General features: G+C 36.2%; 1 long non-coding RNA gene across 2 annotated transcripts in view; it reads left to right on the top strand.

Moving 5' to 3' along the window:
- The first annotated feature begins 14,019 nt into the window (after positions 1 to 14,019).
- The window catches only part of LOC123381588, a 155,532-nt gene continuing 144,210 nt past the window's right edge, over positions 14,020 to 25,341 (top strand). The window contains exons 1-2 of one of the 2 annotated variants that reach the window (XR_006588794.1): positions 14,020 to 14,246; positions 15,740 to 17,455. This is a non-coding gene — a long non-coding RNA (uncharacterized LOC123381588). Of the gene's footprint in view, positions 14,247 to 15,739; positions 17,456 to 25,341 lie in introns of those variants that run through there. The other variant, XR_006588793.1, reaches the window with a different exon arrangement.

Here is a 25,341-nt window from a genome sequence, read left to right as displayed (position 1 = left end):
AAGCCGGACGCTCAACCGATTATGCCACCCAGGTGCTGCGCAAGTCTACCATTATTGATGGGATTCACCATGAAACTTGTTGGACATTAGAAGAATTCTGTGCCTTAATTAATAATATCTCCTTATATGGTTTCACCACACCAATCAGAAAATGTTCCGAACTTTTTGCATTCTCTTCACCATCCATGCCACCTTGAGAAATTCAGGTTTTACTAACATTGATGACCACTGGAACTGTGTTCCTTCTACTTTCAGGAAGATGCTATCAAGCTTATATTTTTTCAGTCTTTCTCTCTCCACCATAACTACTTTAATGCATATGATTGATTTTTAAGAAAATGCAAATTATATGTTCCCTTAAAAATCATGTATAATTCCGTTTAAAGTGCTCTTTATATATTTACATTAGCAATAGATATTTTAGGAATAGCTTTATTTAAAATTTAAGAAAGGATGGTTCATAACTAGTTAGTTTATTCTACTTCACGTATTATTTTGTGATTAATTTCTTAATGTATTATTTTATACATTTAAATTTTGAGACTTTAAAAAAAAACATTTATTTCTTTATTTTCGGAGAGCAAGAGAGAGCAAGCAAATGCACTCATGAGAGTGGAGAGAGAGAAAGACAGAGAGAGAGAGAGAGGGAGAAAATCCCAAGCAGGCTCCTTGTTGTCAATGCTGCAGAGCCTGAGGGGGGCTTCAATCTTGCAAACAGTGAGATCATGACCTGAGACAAAATCATGACTTGGTCACTTAACAGCCTGAGCCACCCTGGCACCCTGAGACTTTTTTGATATTAAAAATAATAATTCCTAAAAAAAATTAGATCTTGGAAATATTAGTTCCTGTCTCTTGGCTGAAGCAATAATTGGTGAAATAAACTCATGAACAGTTTATGTGATTTCAAGCTACTGAAGGAAACTAATTGAGGACAAGTGTTTAATGAAATCAGAATTGGCTGTGTTTCTGGATCTTTTTCCTGCTGAGGGAATGTAGTTAGTTGCTTTATACAACAGGGACATAAAATAGCCTCATATACAAACGAAAGTTCTAATAATGTTTTTTTTTTTTTGGATTAGCAGTTAAGCAAGCATAAACATTTATCAAATTGTAAAGAAAAAAAGACTTAAAAACAAATGAAAAATAATACTAATTTCAGTACAAGGATAGAAACAATGAACAGACAATGAATATGGAAACACTTGAGCTTTCCTATAAAGGAAGGGTAAGAGAAACAATGTAGTTAATTTACTCACGAGAGAATTATGCAAATGTGTACTAAATTTTCTTTGGAAGACTTATAATTGGATACAGAGTATAAAATACAGTCACAGTCACACCAGGCTAGCTAGCATCTGGGAACTGAGACTAATAATCATAATGCAGTTGTACTAGCTTTCTATTGCTGTGTAACAAATCATCACAAACTTAAGTGTTTAACACAACATCCATTTATATCTCACAGTTTCTGTAGGTCAGAAGTTCAGGTACTGGTTAGCTAAATATTCTGCTCAGATCTCTCCAGGCTTAACCCCAGATGATTGCTGGATTTCCATTCCTTTTTGGTCATTAGGGTTCTCTTCCAAGCTCATGTGGTTATTGGCAGAATTCAGTCCCTGCTGCTATGGGTTTGATGTTCCCTTTTTCTTTCCAGCTGTCAGCTAGAAGCACCTTCAACTCCTAGAGTCAACCGTCAGATTCTAGCCAGGTGACTCTTCCCATAGGCAGTTCACCACATGCTTATTTCCTTTCTTTCAGGTCAGCAAGAGGGTTCCTCTTTAAAAACTCACATGATTAGGTCAGCCCCAACAAAGATAATCTCTTTCAAAGTCAATGAATTAGAGATCTGAATTATGTGAAAATGCCTTTACTTCGCCGTGATGAAGTAAACTAATCATAAGAACAATATTTCATCAGACACACAGGTTCTGTTCACACTCAACGGAAGGCGATGATACCAAATATATGCAATCGATGGCAGGAGTCTTGGGAGCTATATTAGAATTTCGGCCATTACAATCTGCCCTCTGGCCCCCAAAGATTCACATATTTCCCAAATGCAAAATCCATCCACCCATAAAGGATGAATCTCATCCCATCACAGTATTGGCTTGAAGTTCAAAACCTCATAATCTAAATCTAAATTTCATCATAGCTTCCACTCAGAATCCAAAATCAAATCTAGATATCAGCACTTTGAAGTCCAAAATCTCATCATCATCAAAATCATGCTAATTCAGATGCAGTTGAAGCTCCTGTTTGTAATTCTTTAGTATAGCTCCTTGGGACACAATTTGTCTCCATCTGTTTGCTTCCACCTGGTCCCATCCATAGGTCCTTTTACAAAACATAAATTTGTCTCATCTTCCATCATTTCCCCCCTTCCCAGATTTATTGAAAATTGTATATATTTAAAGTGTTCACTATAATTTAATATACATGGTGAAATGATTACCACAACCAAGTTAATCAATGCACCTTTTATTTCACAGTTATCTTTGTGTATGTGTGTGATGAGAACACTTAATACCTGCTCTCTTAACACATTTTAAAGTATGTAATACAATATTGTTAACTGTAGTCACCATGCTGTACATTAGAATTTACTCATCTAGAATTTACTCATCGCATAACTGATAGGTTGTACCCTTGACCAACGTCTTCTTATTTCTCCCCCCAACACCCCCAGCCCCTGTAACTGCCATTCTACTTTGTGTCTATGAGTTTGACATTCTTTTTCTTTCTCTTAAAGTTCCACATATAAGTGAGATCATACAATATTGGTCCTTCTCTGTCTGACTTATTTCATTTAACATAATGTCCTCTAGTTTCATTCATATGGTTGCAAATGGCAGTATTTCCCTCTTTCTTATGGCTGAACAATATTCCATCGTGTGAAATATTTATTTATTTATTTATTTATTTATTTATTTATTTATTATGTTTACTTATCCATTCATTGCTTCAAGGCCAGCACAAGAGCATTTCTCTGAAATCTCTCCCTTTTTTAAAGGGCTCACCTGATTAGGTCATGCCCACCAGGATAATATCACTTTTTATTAAATCAGAGCCACCTAATTAGGATTAACTACATCTGCAAAATTTCTTGTTTCATGTCATGAACATAAATGTTCAAAAACATTTCTTGTTTTATGAGAGTTATAGCCCACTATATTCATAGGTCAAGCTCACACTTGAAGAAGGGTTGGGATAAAGCAGGTATGTTTACATCAGTAGGTGGGAATCTTGAAGGCCATTTTAGAATTATGCCTATTCTAATAGGCTATAAAAAATAAGGTCATTTCCCCAAAGCTATTTTAAACATAATGCATGCAGGTAGGAGAAAAACCTCCCATTTCTTATTTTTAGGTAGTTCAAATATAACTCTAGTATTGTCAATAAAGATTTATGGGATATGTAACTTTGGGTTAAGAAAGAGGGCAGAGGGTATGCAGATGGCACAGTGTGGGAAAACTTAGAGCATCTTGCACTTAATCAAAATGTATATGATGGGAGAGACCAAAGGGGAAACAAATAATAAAAGCCTAAACTATTAGTTGTACTTCAATATTTGAAAGAAATTAGGCAAATGTGATATATCTACACTAAGGAAAAGCCGTGTTTTAAAAGCACGATTAACTCTGTGTGGGTTAATGAATGCCATTAAGGAAAGGAAAGAAGCAGAAAGTATGTTTTAGATAGAACGTCCTGCAAGACACAACGCTGTGTACAATGTGTTTAGAGACCAGTAGAGGAGGGACAGGGGGCGTATGGGGAGGTGGCAGATTATTAGTGTCTGTTGAGGTCAGATTAATCATTCCTGTTGAGATGAGGTTATGAAGGATCTCTACATCATTCTTCACAAAGTACGTATTTTCATGAGGGTAGTAGCTTTAAACATCTTTAAGAAGCTGCAGTGTTTTAAGTTTCTGAAACTTTTTCAGGTAAGATCTCATGGAATGTGGGATAGATCAAAGCAAGGTTGCACTGATGTTTAGTGGCTCTTAGTGTCCCGCCTGGGGAATTTATTTCCTATCTCAAAGACAAGAAAAGATAGAGACAAAACAAAGTTTAAGTGTGGATGCACTGATTAACCAAGTTCCTATCTATTAAGGACTTACATTTGTTAATACTCTGGAGACAAAGAAAAAGAAATAATGTTATTATAGTAGGTTTTTTTTGTTTGTTTTTTGTTTTTTGCAGAGGGGGCTGCCTAGTTCTTAACAATCCCCTGCCCAGTGTTTTGTGATAATTGCCTCTGATAACCAGGATAGGTCAGCTTCCTCTCTGGGCCTCTGCCTGCCTTGTGTGGCCTTTCCCGCCTGGCAGAGGACATTCGATCTAAGAGTAGAAAATCAGCTTCAAATAAGACAATAGGATTTTCTTTTCCAGAATTTTAAACTTTGAACAAAGAGAGATCGAACGTCCTTGACAGTTCTTGGCTGCCTCCTCGAGGAAAAGTGGACAAAGTCTACCAGGCCAGTCCAGGCTGCCTATTTTTGTGTTTTTGCATTTTTTTAATGGTTGGAGAAAAAAAGTCAGAAGAAGAATAATATTTCATGGCACAAGACAATCCCATGATATTTACACTTCCGTGTACATCTGTAAAGATTTTTTAGAGGACAGCCCTGCTCACTCATTTGCGCGTTGTGTGTAGCTCCTTTCACGCCACAGTGGTAGCATCTAGTAATGCAAAGGGACTGTCTGGCCCACAAAGCCTAAAATGTTTGCTATCTGGCTCTTGATTGAAAAAAACAAAGCGGAAAAAAAAAAAAAAGTTTGCTTGCCTCTGCTCTGGTCTAGAGGAAAGGACCAGAGTATTTCAAGCTGGCCTGGTTCAATCCCTTTGTAAGACTTGCTTACACAACTATTCTTTTGATGACATAAACGATTTCACTGTCTTGCCATTAAGGTTTCTGTTTTGTTGGAGCCAACAGAGTCCACTTTCATTGCTTGCAACCAAAAGAACATTAACTAATATAATTATCTAATGACTTAGTCCAAGAAATCCATTAGCTTTGCATAATTATAGAGCTGGATTGACCATTTCAAGTAAATTTACCAGTAAATTAGTGAAAACAAACAAGCAAAATATTCATTAAAAAAAATACCCAACACAGTGAAAAATTGCTTCAATTTGTCTCAAATGGACAGCTAAAATTGTTAATGGAATTTATATTGTATGAATGGCTTACTGTGAATTCCGAAATTATTATTGCTGTTTTCTTAAAATTGGTGATTTCTGGGGATCAAGACTTAAATGGAAAGCCTGTGGTTCCTACATGAATTCTGTCAGGACCACATGGCACAACAGGTGGATACACTATGCAATGCTACCTTTTCCGTGCTGGAGGGAAGAGTTGCTTTCTCAGCTTTGCATGACTTTGAGCATGAAGCTTAGTGACTCTTCAGATCACCCTATTTGACATTCTTTGTTTCTTATCTTTTTTCCTTCTTCCTTCCTTTTCCCACACCTCCCTTGTGGCCAGCAGGCTATTCTCGGCCTGTGCATACCCACCCCTTTTCCTGCCTGCTCTTTGCTCTCATCACAAGACCAGATTCTTCTTGCTTATTTGGTGCAAGTGCAATTTGAGGACACAAATTATTAAAATTTTCACTCATTGCCCTTTCCTACTAAACCTATTACAAGAGTTGTATTTCTGCAATGGTTTCCTTTCCCCCTATAAATCAACCACACTACGATTTTATTTCTCAGGGCAAATAGCATCAATAATATAATAAGCCCTATCTGTGGTACATTTGCTACCACCAGAGATTCCCTCCCTTGTACTAACACAACTGCCTTTCTACCTCCCAATCATGGGTCAAACATGCCTTCCACTTTTTCACTTCTGCCTCTTCTGGAGGCAGAATAAGGGACACACAAAACGTGGTTTCCAAAGGTGTCAATTAATAAAGACTATAAGAGCACCACTGGACACTTTAAGAATCTTGAATGTTTTCGGATTAAAAAAAAGAAGAAGGATTACAATAAGCCTTACAGAGGGACACCTGGGTGGCTCATTCGGTTAAGTGTCCAACTTTGGCTTAGGTCATGACCTCACGGTTCACGGGTTGGAGCCCCGCATCATGCACTTTCGTGACAGCTCGGAACCTGGAGGCTGCTTTGGATTCGGTGTCTCCCTCTCTGTGCCTCTCTCTCTCTCTCTCTCTCTCCCAAAAATAAACATTAAAAATGTTGAAAAAAAAATAAGTCTCAGAGAAAGTCATATAGGTATTGGGATGGATTTCTTTCATAATCTGATTATTATGGGTTCAAGACCCCAAAACATAAACGAAACTGTTTCTGTGGAGAGTGCAATTGCTCAATGTAAGGTGTTAATTCTACTTCTCCCCAGAAGTGGGGCCAACCCTCCTGGGCTCTGGCAGAAACAGGGAGAATGATTAAAAACAGCAAGACGGTTTCTATCCTAGAATCCCCCAAGACCAAGAATGCAGTGTTGCACTTTTTCAGCCTATGATGCTGGGTTTTCTAATAAGTAGTGCTGCTACCCAACGTAATAAAGCAGATGTTTCCATGTGAACACAACACTACATAATTTATTACCCGGCCAACCTGACCAAAAGCCAGGATTATAATGTATAAGAATTCTGACACATAACAATTTGGATTTACATATATAAAGAGAATTTTAAACTCTACCTTTATTTTTATTTATTTTTGTCTTATCCAATCTAAGTTCAGACTTAGAATTGCCCTTGGGATGGCCTAAGGTATTTAACTTGGAATTATAATAGGTCCATTCTTCCTTTTTTACTTAACTCTTTTTAATATAAAAACTAGATTTTTCCTTCCCATTCTTTCTTCCTAATGGTAGTTGCTAGTAAGGTTTTTGGTTTGACCAGATTAATTTGATCAGATAAATTTAAGGCATGTTCATTCATTTAAAACATGCCATGAGACTGGTCTTTAAATATTTCAATAGTGCTTTCAATCTCAGGGATTTTGTTTTATTGAATGGGGTATAAACACTGGACCGGAGGAAATTGTCTATGTTATAAATAAAGAACCTATGGAGGAGGCCTCTTTTCAACTCCTTTTGCTATAGGACTGTACCTCTCCTCTAGGTGATTGAGATAAGAACCTCATAAAACATTACTTTAGGATTCTCATTTTTTTATGTATAAGAAGAACCAAATTATCATTATCATTATCATTATTATTTTTAAATTTATTTATTTATTTTGAGTGAGAGGGTGAGAGCGAGCTCAGGTACCTGTGCGAGAGGGGGAGGGGCAGAGAGAGGGTGAGACAGAATTCTAAGCAGGCAGCACAGAGCCTGACACGGGGCTCAATCTCATGAACTGTGAGATCATGACCTGAGCCAAAATCAAGAATCAGACACTTAACCAGCTGAGCCACCCAAGCACTCCAAGAAGAACCAAATTATTCACTAGCCTTTCGCAGCTCTGTATCTAGAGCTGACAGCATCCTCAGTTGAAAGATCTTGTCTTTCACTTTACTAAAATATCCAAGAGTTATGTGTTCTCTTCCCTAATCATCCCTGCTCCTCCCCTGCATTTGATGTCACCTCATTTCTCCAAATCTCCACTCTACATGTGAGGCAGATGTGCCTGTCCTTTTATCCATTAACAAAATTTCCACTTTCTTTTTGCCTCTACCAAGTCAAAGTAGCACATCCCCTCTGCTAAAAATATCCACTATTACGCTCAAATTCATTCTCTTCACAAACACTATTGCTTCAGTCCATATATTGCCATATATCTCTAAGCTGGATCCTAGAAGTATCTTTCCACCATAATATGCTGCTTTTCAAGTTCAATAAACTTTTAGTCAATACCTACTACCATATGTTCAATTGAATCAAAAGTATCATTGATTTTAAGATGCACTAATATGTATGTTCCACTGAGGAGAAAAAAAAAAGATAAACTATGACATGTCATTGATTGTAAGATACATTCCAGTTTCAGAGATGTTAAATTATCAAGAATGTGCATTTTTTTTTAATTATTTTTATTTTTGACAGAGAGTGTGAGCAGAGGAGGGGCAGAGAGCGAGAATTCTAAGCAGGCTCCGTGCTGTCAGCAAAGAGCCTGACACGGGGCACAAAATGAACCGTGAGATCATGACCTGAGCCAAAAGCAAGAGTCACATGCTTAACTGACTGAGCCACCCAGGCACCCCATGAATGTGCATTTTAAATTGATGAATTATGCGTATGTTCTGCACTGAGGCATACTGAAGATACAGAAATGACTAAGATCATGTCACAGTTTTTGGAGAGCTTATGGACCTTTACACTTATTGCACTGAATGCTGTCTCAACAAATAAGGAAAATATTAAAAATTGAAAAATTTTATTCTTTTGCATAAAGATAGCTAATTTCTGATTGTGCGTTTGCATCGTCTATGAGTTTTACTGAGCAGTTTTTGATCAGTTGTTCCAAACTCTTCAGAACAATTTTGATCTGTGCTTGTTGATTACAATAATCCTAAGTCACATTTGTATGGCACTATTATTTACAGTGGATGATCTGACTTTGTGTGCAAGTAAATCGTGATATTCACTCAAGCAAATACAATTAGGAAAGTAAATATGCTCATAAACAACTCTTGAAAGCATTCTAGTTCCATGCATAAATGTCAGTGAAGACTTTGACTCATCTTTATTACTCAAGAATAATGGAGAAACGTGTGTTGCAGTTAGCTGATGGTAAGTTTTGTGGCTATAGAACTGGTGACTTAGAGTTTGGTTTGGAAAAGATGGAGATTATTCCACATGCTGGAAGAAATCTTTAGCATACATTGCACTCTGTGCTGACACTGAAGATAGTGTCAGTTGGAAAGAAAATGTTAATGAAGATATAATGAGTGAAAAAAGAACCAGAAATTCCTATTTCTTCTACCTTTCTCCCCACCATCATAGGCACATATGCAGAAAATAAACTTGTCTTTACATTGTCACAATTCAGTTGAACTTGGATTGGTCACAGACTGGTTTTGCTTATATTAATCCTTTTCCTGATACTTATAAGTACATGAATGCTTTCTGATTACTGCTATTGTGACAATCCAGGGCTAAAGTAGAAAATTTACTGAGAAGCAAGGAATGGATACCCATGGATAAAGTTGTGGAATCAAAGAAGATTAGCAGTGGCAGAGATCCTCTATCAGATCTCTTTCATTTCCTTGGACCTGACGTGAAACTAAGAAGAATTTTGAAACTAGTTTAGAGCAAAAAATATTTATGAAACAAGAATAAGTTAAACAGTATGCATTTCTGTTATATTTGAGCAAGTCACAACTAAGAAGGGTATGGCTCAACCTAAAGCTTAAATTTGAATATAGAATATTTCAAACTAAATCTAACATTTCTTGTATACCTACTCTTTATAATGTGTGCGTATTTCTCAATGATATCCATGGCAGATAAGTGTATTCAAGAGGAGGATCTGTTTGTTTTTCTATATTCCTGTATAAGTATATAGTTGAGCAAGCTTAACTTAGTTTTTAGCTCCATTGGTAATAATTCATCAGATATTAGCAAAAGTGAATGTCTGTGATGAAACTCTCATAAATTGTTAGCTTGAAAACTTGTTACTAATAAAATTCATAAAGTCAGAATAATTTATCAAATTATGACTTTTAAAATGAAGGGCCTCTTAAATAGCATTGGATTTTTTATTCTAATATCTAATGTTATATTACTTTGACTCAACTTTTAAACTATGGAATGCTTTTTATTTATTGTTACTATTAAAATACAAATCTACTTTAACTTTGTGGCATTAGACAAAGTAATAGAAATCGTTTCTGATATTTTATAGTAAATTCTACTTAATGCTTTTACTTTTTCTTCCTGCCAGTATATTTAAGGCAATATCTCTCTGAGCCTCTTCCTGAGTCTACATTAAATCAGAGAAAACATACATACTTAGATACAAGGTAGAAACCTATTCTCGGGGCAGACGTAAGGAGAATTAACCAACAGTCCTTAAAAAAAAAGCGTGTGTGTGTGTGTGTGTGTGTGTGTGTGTGTGTATCAGCTCTTCTTTCTTTTATCACTCAGCTTAGTTTTCCTTGTAAGGGGATACAAGGTATATCTAAGCGGCCCTATTTGCATTTCATTTTTTATATAAAGGGAATCACATTTAATTCCTCTAAAAGGAGTTGCATAAACAGAAAAATCATGTTTGTGCAAAAAAACTATTTAACTTACTTTTGTGTAGAGGTGCTTGATGGACATCTTTAAGACTGAAACCAAATGCATACCCTTGAAAAGACCCAAAACCTTCCCTGTGGCAGATGATCCAGTCTCAAAGGAAGTATGTTATTCTTCCCCTGAGTCTTTTGGTGGTTCTACTGAAATTGTTTTTTAAAAACTTCTAATTCTATGTTTATAGCCATATTATGCAGTATTCTTATGATAAGTCACATCAATAATTTTTTTTCAAAAAAATATTTAAAGATTAAATAACAAAATGAAATATACTTCCTTAATCCAGTACTTTTTAAATGGTGCTGTTAAAGTACCTCTATCAGCAAAGTAAATGCCTGCTCCATTTCGTGTCAAGCTTCTCCTGGGAGTAAAGGATGGCTTTGAATGCTAGGTTTTATTTTGGAAAATGCAGAGGAAGTTTGCATTTTATCCCATGCCATCTTAGGGATAATTTGCTATAAAATTAACTTTGCAGTTGTTTTATCTTCTCAAGGAGGATGGACCAGTGTATACAGTCATTCTAGGCATTAAGTCCTTCTGGCATGCCACCAAGAAAGCTTGATAGGTCCACAGTATGAGACACTCTGTCTCAGACACTCAGTAATGTGGACAAAGAAAAAAGATAAGTGGTGTTGAAAATGACTACAGTCAAAATATACCTATAGCCTGATGATTTTGTTAACTGTTTGCAAGTGACCCTATAATAGGTAGAAATAAATTGAATCCTATACAGTGTATATTTTAATAATACCATTGTGTTCAAAAATAGGGGGAGACATTTGATGTCACACTGCATTCTAGTCTACATTTCATGGATGAAGACAGAAAGATCATCTAAAACAGCGTTTGCAATCTTTATAACAATATGTATATCATTTCATTTCTTTTGCTTCTTACTGAAAAAGCAATTCAGTGAGTCCTAAGTATCATTATTGTACATGAAAAACACACAGTGAGTGACATTACATAGTTGATGTCTTTATTATACCATTGACAAAAATACTGAGATGAGAATACCATGTAGTTTTTACTCAGAGATTGATTCATCGAGCATTTACTTTATCCCCTGTTGGTATATTAGGAAAGTTTACTAATTCTTTTGTATCCCTATACTGTCATTTGTGAAGGGTAGAAGAGGACAGGTTTGGAAAATACTGAAAATAATAATTATCAGCTCGAAAATTAATGCATTGAACTTCCATTTGTGGCAGTAAAGCAGACTAGACATTCTGAATATTCTTTTCAATGTGAAACACCTAGATGTTAGATAACCTAAAACAAACTTTTAAATGCATTGCTGAAATATTTCCTAAGTAATTTTTCTTACTCTCTGTTGTTTTTTCCATCTTGGAATCAAATTACACATATATTTAACTTGAGACTGTGCTACAAACGACTAAGACACTTCATATTTTTCAATCTCCTTGCTCTCTGTTGTTCAGAATGGGAACTTTATATCAATACATCTTCAAGTTTAGTAAATGTTTTGTAGTCTTCCTTGCTGTGAAGTTCAATGAAGTTTTCAACTCAGAAAATTGAACCTTTCAAGTGTAGACTTTTGTTTTGTTTTAATTTACATTTTTACGTTTAAATTCCACAGTTTATTCATTATGATCCTCTTTTCCCCTACTTTCTTGAACACATTATAATAATTGACTCGAATTCACTGTCTTCTAATTTAAACATCTCAGAAACTCTTGGTCTTTTCTGTTGACTGCTTTTATTCTTGATTATAGGTCATGTTTTTCTGCTTCATCATATATCCAGTAAATTGTTATTTTATGATGGTGATTTGAATGATATATTGTAAGGTGTCTGGATTATGTCTTCTTGTTCCGAGAAGTATCGAGATCTGTTTCTGCTGGTGGTTAAATTACCGGAAGATCCTTTTGCTCCTCCCAGAGGGATTTAATTGTTTGCTAGAGCAAGGCTACAATGATTTGAGGTTCTGTCTTAGGGAGTGGCCATTATTCCTGGTTGTGCTCAGTCCTATTAGTCATGCATTTATTTTGGGATTTAATCTCACTGTACTAAGTGGTCAGTGAGGACTCTCCCCTTCTACTGGGTCAGAACTCCAATATCCCCTATGATGTATAAGCTCTGGTATCATTGTTGTTTTCAGCCAGAAGTAAATGTTATCTATAAGGTCTCATAGAGTCTTTGCATTCACTTAAGAAGCACAGCTTTCAATGAAATAATTATGGTGAATTTCCATGCAAATTCTGTACACCATAATGTACTGCTCTGTCTTTCCCTGGAATCCTATTATTTTAGTGGGAAGGGAGTCTAATTTCTATCTCCTTAGTGCAGCCCATGTGTTCCTTAACTCATTGCAAAAAATTGGCCCCATGCAGGAGGTTAAGATGATTCACATGGGGCTTACCCTTTTGTTTTCCTTTGTATGAAAATCATAGTCTTATGCTGCCTGTTGTTCATTTCCTAACAGCAGTTGTCTCAAATATTTTGTCCAGTATTAACATTTATTTTTTTTTCCCAGAAAATTAAGTCTAATACAATTGCTGTGTCATGGCTGGAAGCAGAAGACTTCTGCTGGCTATTTTTCTAAAATCATATATCGGTTATATAGGAAGACATTTTGTATACCTTTGCTCAGTAAAACTCTCTTGGCATCATCAGAATCCTCAAATACCCTCAGTCCAGAATAGCTTCTAAGTATGTTTTTTGGATAAACTAGCTAAGCATAATTTCTCATTAGTGCTGTTTTTCAAATTTTGTCAACGTATATCCCTAATATCATTGCTTATAAAAAAAAGAGCCTTGAAGAACAGAATTATAGCATAATTGCCTGTATTTGGAGGCCTAATGGCCCTCTTCTAAATTTGGTTCATTACAAATAAAATTTCTTCTTTAAGAAAAATAAGGAAATGTTTTTTGCTGCTTTGTTTTAGTCTTGGCCCATCAAGACGCCTTCACTGCCTCAGGCAGGGAAGAATGCTAATACTTGGAAAAGGTCATTTAGTTTTCTTCATTAAGACCACGAAATCAAATTGGATCTAAATGGTTCTTTACTTGAAGATAATCAATCTAAGATGATCTTTATATGATCATTTTAAAGGGCCTCTAGATCACTTATGAAAAAATAGCATGATTTTGTGTGTGTGACTAATCTTATCAGTTTAAATAAGTTAGATCCTTTTAAGACACAAATACAGACACTTTGCTGATATTCAGAGACTTTTGTAGGTTTTTCATGACTGTTTTTCATGATAAAGCAAAACCATTCAGAGCCTGGTTATACCACTTTAAAATTAATATTAACTCTGAATTGGCCAGTGTTATATAAGTAGATATTTCATGTCTTCAAAACTGAAGTATTCTAAATCAAATTCAGGTAAGAGGCTGGTTATTGGAAACAGGTGTCATTTAAGCTGATTTATGCTATGTTGTAAGAACAAATATATTCTAAATCCCGGGGAATCAGTCGGGGTTCAATCAGAGAAACAAGGCCAACAGACAGCAGTTACGTATTTAAAAAGTTATTGCGTGGAATTGACAGACGATTGGGAGATCTGGTGGGTAAGCCTAAAATCCATAGGGTAGGCCGCCAGGACACCAGGCTAGATCTTTCAGATGTGAACTAAAACTGCCTTCTATGGGCTGAATTTCTTCTTTTTCAGGGAAGCCTCAGCTCTGTTCTTAAAGTCTTTCAGCTGATTTGAATGGCCATCTTGATTATCCAGGATCAACTTTCTTATTTAAGTCAGCTGATTAGTAATCTCTATATGATGCTTTTATGAAAATACCTAAGAAAGTGTTTGAGTAACTGAGGACGGTAGCTGCTATCATTTGTATATGTTCCCTCCAAATTCAAGTGGAAAGCTAACTTCCAAGATGACGGGATTAGAAGGAAGGAACTTTGGGAGGTAATTAAGTCATGAGGGCGGGGCCTTCCTTATAAAAGGTTACTTAGAAGGCTCACCTGCTCGCTGCCGCCGTGGAGGATACGATGGGAGCTGTGACTCAGAAGACATTTGACTATGATGACACCCTCATCTCAGACTCCCACCCTCCAAAACGGTGAGAAATTTCTCTTGTTTTTAAGTTACCTGTTCTGTGGTGTACTGTTGTAGGAGTCCGAACAGACTAAGCCAATAGACTAGGTCATGACTGAGAGTTGCATCCTGCCCTTCATGGCAGTCTGCTGTAGGAATTTCTGGCTTGCCTCGGCAGCCCCACAATTATGGCTGCCAGTTCTTAAAAGTAAATATTTTAACATGTATCAACAGTGGTTCTGTTTCTTTCCTTGAACCCTGACTGATACAGTTTTTAGCACCAGGAAATGGGGCGCTGCTATTTCAAATGCTTGGAAATGTTTAAGTGGTTTTGGAATTGGGCAATTGGCAGAGGCTGGAAGATTTTTGAAGAGCATGACAGAAAAAGCCTACATAATTGTGAAAAAAACGTTAGGACTATGGATGTTAAAGATTTTGCTGGTAAGGACTCAGAAGGAAATGAGGAAGTAATTGAAACTGGAGGAAAGGGGATCCAATAGAAGGCTAGAAGGCTACATTCAATTATGTCCCGCAGTTACATGAAAATCAAAACTTGTAAGCAGTAAATGGATATTTAAGGAGATTTCCAAGTCAGGTATTGAAAGTGTGGCCTGAGGAGGTCTTGCTGCTTACAATAAAATGTAAGAGGAAAGGGAAAAATTGAGGGAAGAAATGTTCCGTAAAAAGGAACCAGTATTTGATGAGGGGAATTTTGAGCCTACCCAAGTTGTAAAAGTTAGGAGACATCAGGCAGAGAAGTGTGTTTTTAAGAGAAACTTAAGGGTCGGGGTGCCTGGGTGGCTCAGTCGGTTAAGAGTCTGAATTTTGGTTTCAGTTCAGGTCTTGATATTGTGGCTTTGTGGGTTCGAGCCCTGCATCAGGCTGTGTGTTCATGGTGCAGAGCCTGCTTGGAATACTCTCTGCCCCTCCCCCACTCGCGCTGTCTTAAATAAAGTCAAGTGTGTAGCTGGGTAATCTTTCATTAGTGTTTTGGAAGAATCAAATACACTATCCAATCACAAAGAGCCTTGTTTAAAGAGAATCAGAGTGTAAGGCTTCGATCTGCTCAATCATCTCCGCAGAATCCAGGGATAGGAATGGGAGTATCCATAAAATGTCTCTATAGAAGCCTCTTGGTTTTCTTGTCTGAAGGAATTCCTGTTACATATATAGAGATAGTGTTCTGGAGAAAATAATACCAGCAAAATCGGTCGTCATGGACTGAGAGGTAGAGTGTTCGCAATGTGGGATTGGAAGCAGAGGGAAAGAAAATGCTGTGATGAAAGTAGCAGAGGTCAGAGCCATGGGAGATCACAAAACAGAATTTGGGCAGTCTGTAGAACCAGAAAAGGGTGAGGAAACTCTCCTTTTCTGGGAGAGTTCTGGGAGGAAGCAAGTGACAGCTTGATTTTAGACCGTTAGTCACTTTGGATTCACGACCTCCAGCACTGTAAGACAATGTGTTTGTAAGTCATTAAGTTTGTGATCAGGAGTCTTTTATTTGTCCTTTTCCTTTAGGGTTTTCCCCTTTGTGTCTATGGCGATGATGATGTATTTTTGTTTTTATTGCGTTGATATCTTGTGGGGGCTCAGCCGGGAGGCAGAGATGGTATTTCACCTCCCATGTCACCAGAGTGTGAACCTCGGGGCACTGGGAGAGGCAGACTTGCCTGGTGCAAGACAACCACTCCATCTGTAGGAGAGGAGCTTCTCCCTGCACAAAGGAACCCGATGAGGCCCAGGAACCAGCTCAGGGAGCACTGCACATGAGCCTGGTAAGAACCCGGTTCATTTTGGTAGACCCGCCCCTAAGAGGCAGAAGGGGAGCCTGATCACCTCCCAGAGTTGCCTGAGTAGTTCCACAAGGAATAAGGAACAAGACTGCAACTCTAAGGGGCTGAGTGGCTGGTTGGAGTCTGCGTGTGACTGTGTGGGGACTTCTCTCTCATTGATTTCCTGTGTCAATGACTAGGATGATTACAGCCAACTGTCTCTGATTAGTCTCAGAATGGGGACATTAAGGAATATTCCCAAGCAGCTGCTCAACTCCCTTTGTTTAGGGGAAATTCCCTATCTTCTCTGGATTGACATGGACTGCCTAATTCCATTAGTGGAAAACAAAACCAAACAAAAACCTGGAGTCGGCTCCACTACTGAGCATACAAGATTGAAAACTGGGAATTCTCTTCCTCTGCCTTCTGCTGGCACCTCACCTCTTCTGCCTTCCCTTCCCCCCTCCTGTTTCTGCACCACCTGGGGTGTAGCCTGGGTAACTAGCTCCTCAATGCCTCAGGCACTGTTAGCTCCTCCCCCCATCCTAGAGGTTTTGGAGAGAAGACCACACAGATTTCCCCACTTGTATTCTAGGTCAAGCTTAACCATGGGGAACAAAGTGTCTTAAGTGGACCCAAGTAAAATGTATTCAGTATTTCAGCTAATTTAAGTTCGTTGGTTTAAGATAGACCTGTTTATCAACATTAAGTTAAAAAAAAAAAAAAAAAAAAACTTGTATTCTACCTAGGTTTGCTGAAGGTGTCATAAGCTCATGTTACCTCTGTTGCAATTTGTTAGCAAAAGGATGACTTAAAGTAATGGTTAACTGTCTCATAGTTTTCATGGGTAATTGTTGAGATAGCTTTTAAAGTCTTTGGTAACCTAAAATGTTCAAGTTATGCCTGCGTGATAAATTTGGATTGAATTCATTGTATATATCTAAGGAGCTAAAAGGCTAAAGCACTAATTACTAGATGTAGGTTTGTGCTTTTGCTTATTGCAAAAAAGGACTCTGGGTCTTACAAATAAGCTTTGTGCTTTATTAAGATTTACTATGGGAAACCTGCTTTGTGCCTAATAAATGTACCATCTTAAAAATTCTGATGTAACAGATAGTTCAGTCCCTCACTACTTAGTTTTCACTGGAGACTAAGGTTTCTAAGAGTTAAAATTCTGCTAAATGTAATTAAGACTGATTAAAAATAAGGAAAGTAACTCTGTATGTAGAAAAGTAGTATATACATGAGAAAGATATAAGGAATGGAAATACATCTTTTTTAAATGAAGGTGATAGAAAGCAATTTTGTCCTAAATGAGACTGGTTGTTTGGAGAAAAGGGACTTAGGTCAGAATCTGAAAGCAAAAGAAAGTTGTAGAAGGTTTGTGAAGGGAAATCTTTGGAAAGAAATGTTGTATGTGGTCAGGATGGACTAAGATTAAAATAAATGGATTTTAAAAGTACAGTGGTATAAGATTAAAACTCTGCTTGACTCTTCTGTTTAAAAGATAAAGTTTTCTTGAATTGTTGGTATGCTTCTGATAAAAAAAAAAAAAAAGGTTGTTTGTTTTTCTTTTTTCGGCCCAAAAAAGATGGAGAAAAAAATACGATTTTAACCAAAAGGGCAGGACAGCAGGACAGCATGCCCTTTTGAGTTGTTTTACTCAAGCCTTGGTTGAAATTACCCCAACTTTGATCCAAAGGCTGGGGAGACAGTGATGACATCCTTGCTGCAAGCCTCCAAATGCTCCACATTTTTGTTGTTTCTGTTTAGCAAAGGAATGGATGGCTGTGCCATATAAGGGATAGATGACTACCACATATAAAGGGCTTTTACTGGAATACATAGGGGCCATTTTGCTACAGTTAGCCCAGTGTATGACAATTTGTAACAATCCAGATAGTCTAAAATGGATATCCACATGCCTGAAACATACTTATGTGGGCTCTGCTGAAAAAGGCAAGGTAATAGACCTTGACTTTAGCCCTTTTAGCCCCCTTGACAGCTAGTTTTATCCTTACAAAAAATGGCTTTTGCTAGCCTTTTACAATATATTTGTAAAAGGGATTACTTTTGAGCCAAAATAAAATTAGTGCATCCTTCTACAACCAGGGAAGTCTTGCTTGGTCACAAGTTGATAACCGCACAGTCCCACAGGTGGAAAACATAGGGTTAGGAGAAATTAGGGAAGACAAGGTTAGCTCTCAGAGGAAAGGTCAAGCCCCTGGATAAGAGTGACTACTCCCAGCACCTCTCCAGACTGACAAAGCTTTTGGCTGCCAGTTGCATAGCCAGCCAAAATATGTGGCCAGGAGACAAGGTTTCTCCTAGCCAGCTATGGAAGTTTAAGAAAAGGGATGCCTCTTCCTCCTTTTTTCCTATAGATGGGCAATTCTCCAACTAAGGCCAATACTCATTTGGGACGCATTCTAGTATATGTGCTACCAAAGCGAGCACGGGACGCATTCTAAAAACATGAATTAATTTTTAAAAATGAGATGATTTTGATCTATAAACTGAAGAAAAAGCAACTCGTTGATTATCGTGGGGCTGGAGGTCCTATAGGGAACTTCCAACTGCCTACTGGGGCCCAGGTAATTCCCTCCCAATACAGACATATTATGCTAACTTACTTTCCAGATGTGAAACCCATCTTACTATATTAATAGAATATATACCACTTATATTATCAATCATCTTTTATATGTGGTTAGATTTACTTGTTTGTATTTTAATAAGGATTTGTATCCATATTCATCAACAGTATTGGTCTGTAGTTTTTGTTGTAATGTCTTCGGTTTGAGTATTGAGTTTGGAAGTATTACTTCTGTTTTTTGTTTTTAAGAGTTTGTGAATAATTGTTCACAAATTATTTTTTAAGGGTTTAGTAGATGATAGTGTTGAAGCTTTCTGTGTCCCTTCTGTGTCTGGGTTTCTCTTTGTGGGTTTCATGATAATAATGATTGCTAATTTAATCTCTTCAGTTGTTTTAAGCCTATTGACATTTTTTATTAGTTTTTGGGTCAGTTTTGGTAGTTGATGTCTTTTTTAAATGTTTGTTTTTTAAAAAGATAGAGATCATGAGTGGGGGAGGTGCAGAGAGAGAGAGAGAGGGAGGGAGGGGGAGGATCTGAAGCAGGCTCTGTGCTGACAGCAGACAGCCCCATGTGGGTCTTGAACTCACAAACCATGAGATCATGATGTGAACAGAAATCAAGAGTTGGGACGCTTAACAGACTAAGGCACCCAGCTGCCCCAGTTGGTATCTTTATTAAAAACAGAATCCATTCCATGTAAGTTACCTAATTTACTGGCATACAATTATTTAGTGTCCCCTCCTAATCTTCTATTTCTGTATTCCCAGCAGAGTCTGATTCAGGGCTTGGTCTCACCACGGTGAGATCATGATCTGACCTGAAATCAAGATTGGACATTGAACCAACTGAGCCACCCATGTGCCCTGATACTACACTTTTTCTTGCTCAGTCTAGCTAAAAGTTTGTCAATTTTGTGGTTTTTTATTTCTTCAAAAAAGCTTTTGGTCTCTTTAATTTTTCTCCATTGTTTTTCTATTTTCTCTTTAATCTTTGTGCCTCTCTTCATTATTTCCTTCCTTAGGCTTGATTTAGGTTGAGTCTACTCTTTTTCCCAAATGTCCTCAGATGGAAGGTTAAGTTTTAGATTAAAATTTTTTGAACTCAAGAGCAAAAAAAAAGAAAAAAAAATTAAAAAGATGGGCAGAGGATCTGAATAGACATTTCTCCAAAGAAGACATAACAGATGGCCAACAGGCACATGAAAAGATGGTTAAAAATGACTAATCATCAGGGAAGTGAAAACCAAAACCACAATGGAATATCACCTCACACCTGTCATTATGGCTATTATCAAAAAGACAAGAAATAATGAAAGCTGGCAAGGATGTGGAGAAAGGGAATCCTTGTGCACTGTTGGTGGGAATGTAATTGATACAGCCACTATGGAAAACAGTATGGAGTTTCCTCAAATTAAAATAAAATTACCATATGTTCCAGCATTTCTTCTTCTGGGTATTTATCCAAAAGAAATGCAATGAGTAACTCAAAAAGTTATCTATACTCCCATATTCATTGCATTATTATTTAAAATAGAATAGATGTGGAAGTAACCTGTATCCATTGACAGATGGATAAGAAAATAGAATGTGTATGCACAGTGGAATATTAATCAGATGAAAGAAAGAAATCTTGCCATTTTCAACAGCATGCATGGACCTTGAAGGCATTGTGCTAGAAAAAAACTTTAAAAATACATACATATATATAATGTAATATTAATATATATATAAATATATAATCACACACAAACACCAGTATAGCTATTAATTACCTTGTAAAGATTTGTTGCATTACGTTCTATTAAATTTTGGTATGTTCTGCTTTCATTTCATTTATTTTCTGATTTCCCTTTTGTTTCTCATTAGTTATTTATATAACATTCTTAAGAGTGTGTTGTTTAATATCCACATATTTGTGGGTTTCCCAAATTTTTTTCTTAATGATTTCTAATTTCAATTCCATTGTGAACAAATTAAATACTGTGCCTCTCTACTTTTAAATGAATTGAATCTTGTCTTACGGATGAAGATACGGTCAATCCTGGAGAAGGTTCTACATGTAATTGAGAAGAATGTACATTTTGTTCTTCACTGGGGTAGTTTATAGTCTATCAAGTCTATAAAACACTGAAAACAGCTTTGAAGTGTGCAACCATTATTTCTGAATTGATACCTCCATTTCTGTTTTCTTCATGTAAATTGTCACTCGATTATAAGGTGTGTATATTAATAACTGTTCTTTCCTTTGATGGCTTCACCCTTCTTGAGTTGGAACCACTGTGGAACCACTGCCTTATAAACCAGTGTAGGATGCTTAGGGACCCAATATTCTCATGGTACCATAACCCTCCTAGTCTCTAGTAACAAATGGTTTTAACATATGTCTGATATTTGTATAGCCACTTAGCATTCCTTGTGTTTGCTATTTGCGTAATAGATTGTTATCCATCTTTTTAAAAAAACTTTTTAACGTTTATTCATTTTTGAGAGACAGAGACAGCGAGTTGGGGAGGGGCAGAGGGAGAGGGAGACACCCATAAACCATGAGATCATTACCTGAGTTGAAATCCAAGAGTCCGATACTTAATGGACTAAGCCACCCAGGCACTTTGTGTTTGAATTTTTCTTTTCTTGTCCTTTTTTTTTTTTTTTTTGATTTGTATTTTTCAATCTAAATTTTGTTGACAGTATATAGGTGGATGTTTTAAATTTAGTGTTATAATCTTTGCCTTTTGATTGAATTTTAATCCACTTACATTTTGTGATATATTTGATTTATGTTTCTTGATGTTTCCTATGTGTCACATTGCCTTTCTGTTTGCTTATCCCTCCTTTACTGCTTTTGTTAGCATTATTTTCTCATGACACATTTTACCTTTTTTTTTTTTTTTTTTTTTTTACATCATTTTAAGGAGTCATTATTTCATGGTTGCTCTAGGGCTTACCATAGATATCTTAATGTACTGGAATTATCAGATTTATAGTACCTTAATTTTCAGTAAGCTAGAGAAATCTTTTCACATATCTGAATCCTCCTTTTGTAATATTTTTGTCGCATATGTATTATACCTATTAATATGGAATATTATGGAATTAATATGGAATAACTATTCCCATTTGCTTTATACCACAGCCTTCATTGTATGGTGTCCTTAGAACTTAATTTCTCCATGTCCTGTTGAAAATTAAATCGGATCTTTTGGGAAGAGATTAGGAGTTATCTTGTTTCTGTCTTGTTTTTTACTTCATGAAAAATATGAGCCAAGGCCAATACTCTTGAATTGGGCACAATGGCACACTTTTCTTGGAGTGACACCCCCTCTTTATGTATTAAACACTCAGGTGGGAGATGGACAGTAGTCGAAGGCCTCTTTGAGTTGGAACCACTGCCTTATAAACCAGTGTAGGATGCTTAGGGACCCAATATTCTCATGGTACCATGAGTAGAGTATTCTGTACAGAAAGGCTGGGCAAGAGAAAGAACCCCATCCCTCAACTATGCTCACCTAGTATTTGGCCACAGCAATAAGAAACAGGGTAGATTGAGAAATGCTAATGTCTTGATCTTCCCAGGAATAAAGCCCTCTGACTGGGAACTGGCAGGATGGGGAGCCCTGTGTTCCTGGACACATTAATCTGGAGTCTCCATCTTGCTGAGCTGGGAAGTGGAGGGAGAGAACTTGCCTTAAATACTACAGATTCTTGGGGCACCTGGGTATCTCAGTTAAATGTCTGACTTCAGCTCAGATCATGAGCTCATGGTTCATAAGTTTGAACCCCATATTGGGCTCTGTGCTGTCAATACAGAGCCCGCTTTGGATTCTCTCTCTTCTCTGTCCCTTACCCACTTCTGTGTGCGCTCTCAAAAACAGACATTTAAAAATAAATAAATACTACAGATTCTTAAGTATTACTGAATTTTCAATCTTTTGAACAGAAGTTTCTTCATTTTCTGTAATCTTTTAGAAGTACTCGTAAAGACCTTAAATCATTTTTTTTTTTTTAAAGTAGAACTTTTACCACTTAACTGAGGATGTGGTCTAAAGATATCTCCATGCTAGAATTTGATGTAGGTATAAAGTTCCGAACCTCCATTTCTGAAACAGTTTGCAAAGCCATTACACATTACATCTGGATCTCCAGCCTGGAGACCTAGTTCTCCATTATCTATTTGGGTATGGTTTCATTTCCTTATTGACATTTATATTTCTATTAAGCACTTGAGTAAGACAAATACTTGTATTAAAAGAAAATGAGAAAGTATAGAGTGACTCTAATTAAATTTAGTAAGGTTTTTCTATTTCCAATCATATAAACCACTTGAGCTTTTTACCATTTCTTGAATGAAATGGGAAATAAGTCATTCCATTTGCCCTCGTTTATTCTTCACAAAATTATTCCATAATGAGAAAGAAACATGTATCTGATTCATTAAGTTAGGAAGTCTGGATTTTTTTTTTTTTTTTTTAAACAAAGGTAAAAGACGTCTGTATTACAGATAGGCTAAAAATGCCGGACTTCTCATGATCTACTTTTTTTTTCTCTTCCTCAGAGCCCCAGTTCCAATGTACCCACTGATAGAATCATAATCTTCTGAACAAAGTTTTATGATGACAGCCTGTTTTCAGTTTGAATTCTGAATGTAAGACAACACAAAGAATTTCTGACCTCCCAAGACTTGATAATGCTAAATATTTAAAAATGGAAAATAAGCATCTTAAGAGGCCAGGTTAACTGTTTTTGTTTTGCTTTTGAAAACAAGGGATGTAAATCCAAACAGCTTTTTCCCAAAACAACAAATAGTCATACCTTTTCAAAACTGTAATCTGAGTTTTGAGTTAAACAAGGTTACACAGTCTGCCTCAGAAAAGCCATGTGACTTAGGCACCAAAATACAGAAATTGCAAAGACCTAAATTTTTAGTAACAATAATTGAGTAATATCAAGCTTTCCTTTTCCTTAATTGCTTTTATTCTTAAGAGTGTTAGGTTTAAAATGATCAAAACATGTAAGATACAGGAAAAGAGTCATGAAAGGAGTGATTTACTGTATCTAGTTGTGGATACTGCTATATCATAATTATGCTTTCATTTTTCAAATAATTCTAGATTTGGAGAAATTCCATCAGCATAAAAGAGAACTCTTAAATTTTACCAAAATCTATTAATTTCTAACATTTTTCTACCCTCCTCCCCACCTTCCTTTGTGTTTATGCATTGTATGCATTACTTTTTTTTTACACAAAAGTGAATACATGACCCGTTTGCAATGATCAAATTAAGAAGTTCATATTAATATCTCTTTTAACAAAACTATCTTCTATATTCCAGTTTGGTAACCTGTCCCAATGATGTCTCTATTCTTCCATTCCAGGAGGAAAGCATCCACTGATGCTTCACCACAGTTTTAAAGCTTTGGTTGTGAAAAGGTAACTCTAAATACCTGGAGATTGATAAGTTTCTAAACTTGAACAACAGGTCCTAACTGACATCACTTAGTAGAAAGTTTGTCAAACATACAGTGACCAAACTAGACTTGGTTATTGTCTTGCCATAAGTGATAAGTTTGTTGTCTATCAAGGCCTCCTGAGATAAGGGAAATGGAGAGAACAAAAATAAAAGTCTCTACCAAACTAAGTGTATTCCTGCTAAGTGAATTTTGGAATGGATATAAATCAGACTATTAAAGTTACTGAAGCTACAGTTAGAGTATATGCCCAATGATAGTCATAGCAAATAACTTTCCTACAAACAAAATTACCATTGCTTAAACATGGTAATTTTACCTCTAAACATTCTTCTATCATCAAATAGTGGAATCAGAATTTCTACACAGGGAACTTCTAATTTTGGTGTACAAAACTGCCTTTGATACTGCATTGCAAAGCAAGTAGATGATTTTTACTTGTATTTTATTTAATATGTGAAAGATAGAAAGCTGCTTTTATAAACAAATTATGTGATATTTAAAAAACATTGTGTATAAAATTCTTTGGTTAGTACTGAATACTGAATAACATTTCATCTCTATGATGTCATTTATTTTTTAAAATATTTCTTATTTGTAATGAGTCTAATTTTATTAATGATCTTAAATGGATATTTATTTTCATTCCTTTCTCCATTGTTTCCCTGGAAGACTGTTCCTATTTTGTTAACCATGCTCTGCTTAGTCCAACATCTACAATTTACCACAGGCCATTCTTTTTTATCTATCATATCCTTGCACTCAGCTTTAGAAAGTAGAAAATTATTTATAAGGTTAAATTAAGCTAGCCCTTTTAGAAGCATATCATAGTGTATCCAGTTGGAATTAAGCTTCCCCCAATCCTTTTACCCCAACAGCACTTGTAAGATAGTTTTGATCTCTCTGGCAGTAAATCTATTGGCATCAATGTTCTAAAATTGCACATATTGAGGAATAAATGAATAATTTGTATGTTTATCTTCTTCATTCCAGTTGGTTTCTTGAGAGCAAGAACTTTCTATCCTTCATGGTGTTATTCAGTTTTATATGTTGTGTGTGTGTATGTGTGTATGTATATATATATACACATATATATGTTTATATTGTATATGTACATAAACATGTATGCTTTATGTTTATATTGTATACATACATAAACATGTATGTTTTATGTTTTATGTATACATACATAAACATGTATATAGTACATTTTATTTCATAATATTTGACATACCCAAGAATAGAACACTGCAATGTCTGCCTCCTGGAAAGAATTTGGTGTACTT

Source organism: Felis catus, chromosome D4, assembly GCF_018350175.1.
Source record: "Felis catus isolate Fca126 chromosome D4, F.catus_Fca126_mat1.0, whole genome shotgun sequence".
NCBI lineage: Eukaryota > Metazoa > Chordata > Mammalia > Carnivora > Felidae > Felis > Felis catus.
This window is presented reverse-complemented; position numbering and strand designations above follow the sequence as displayed.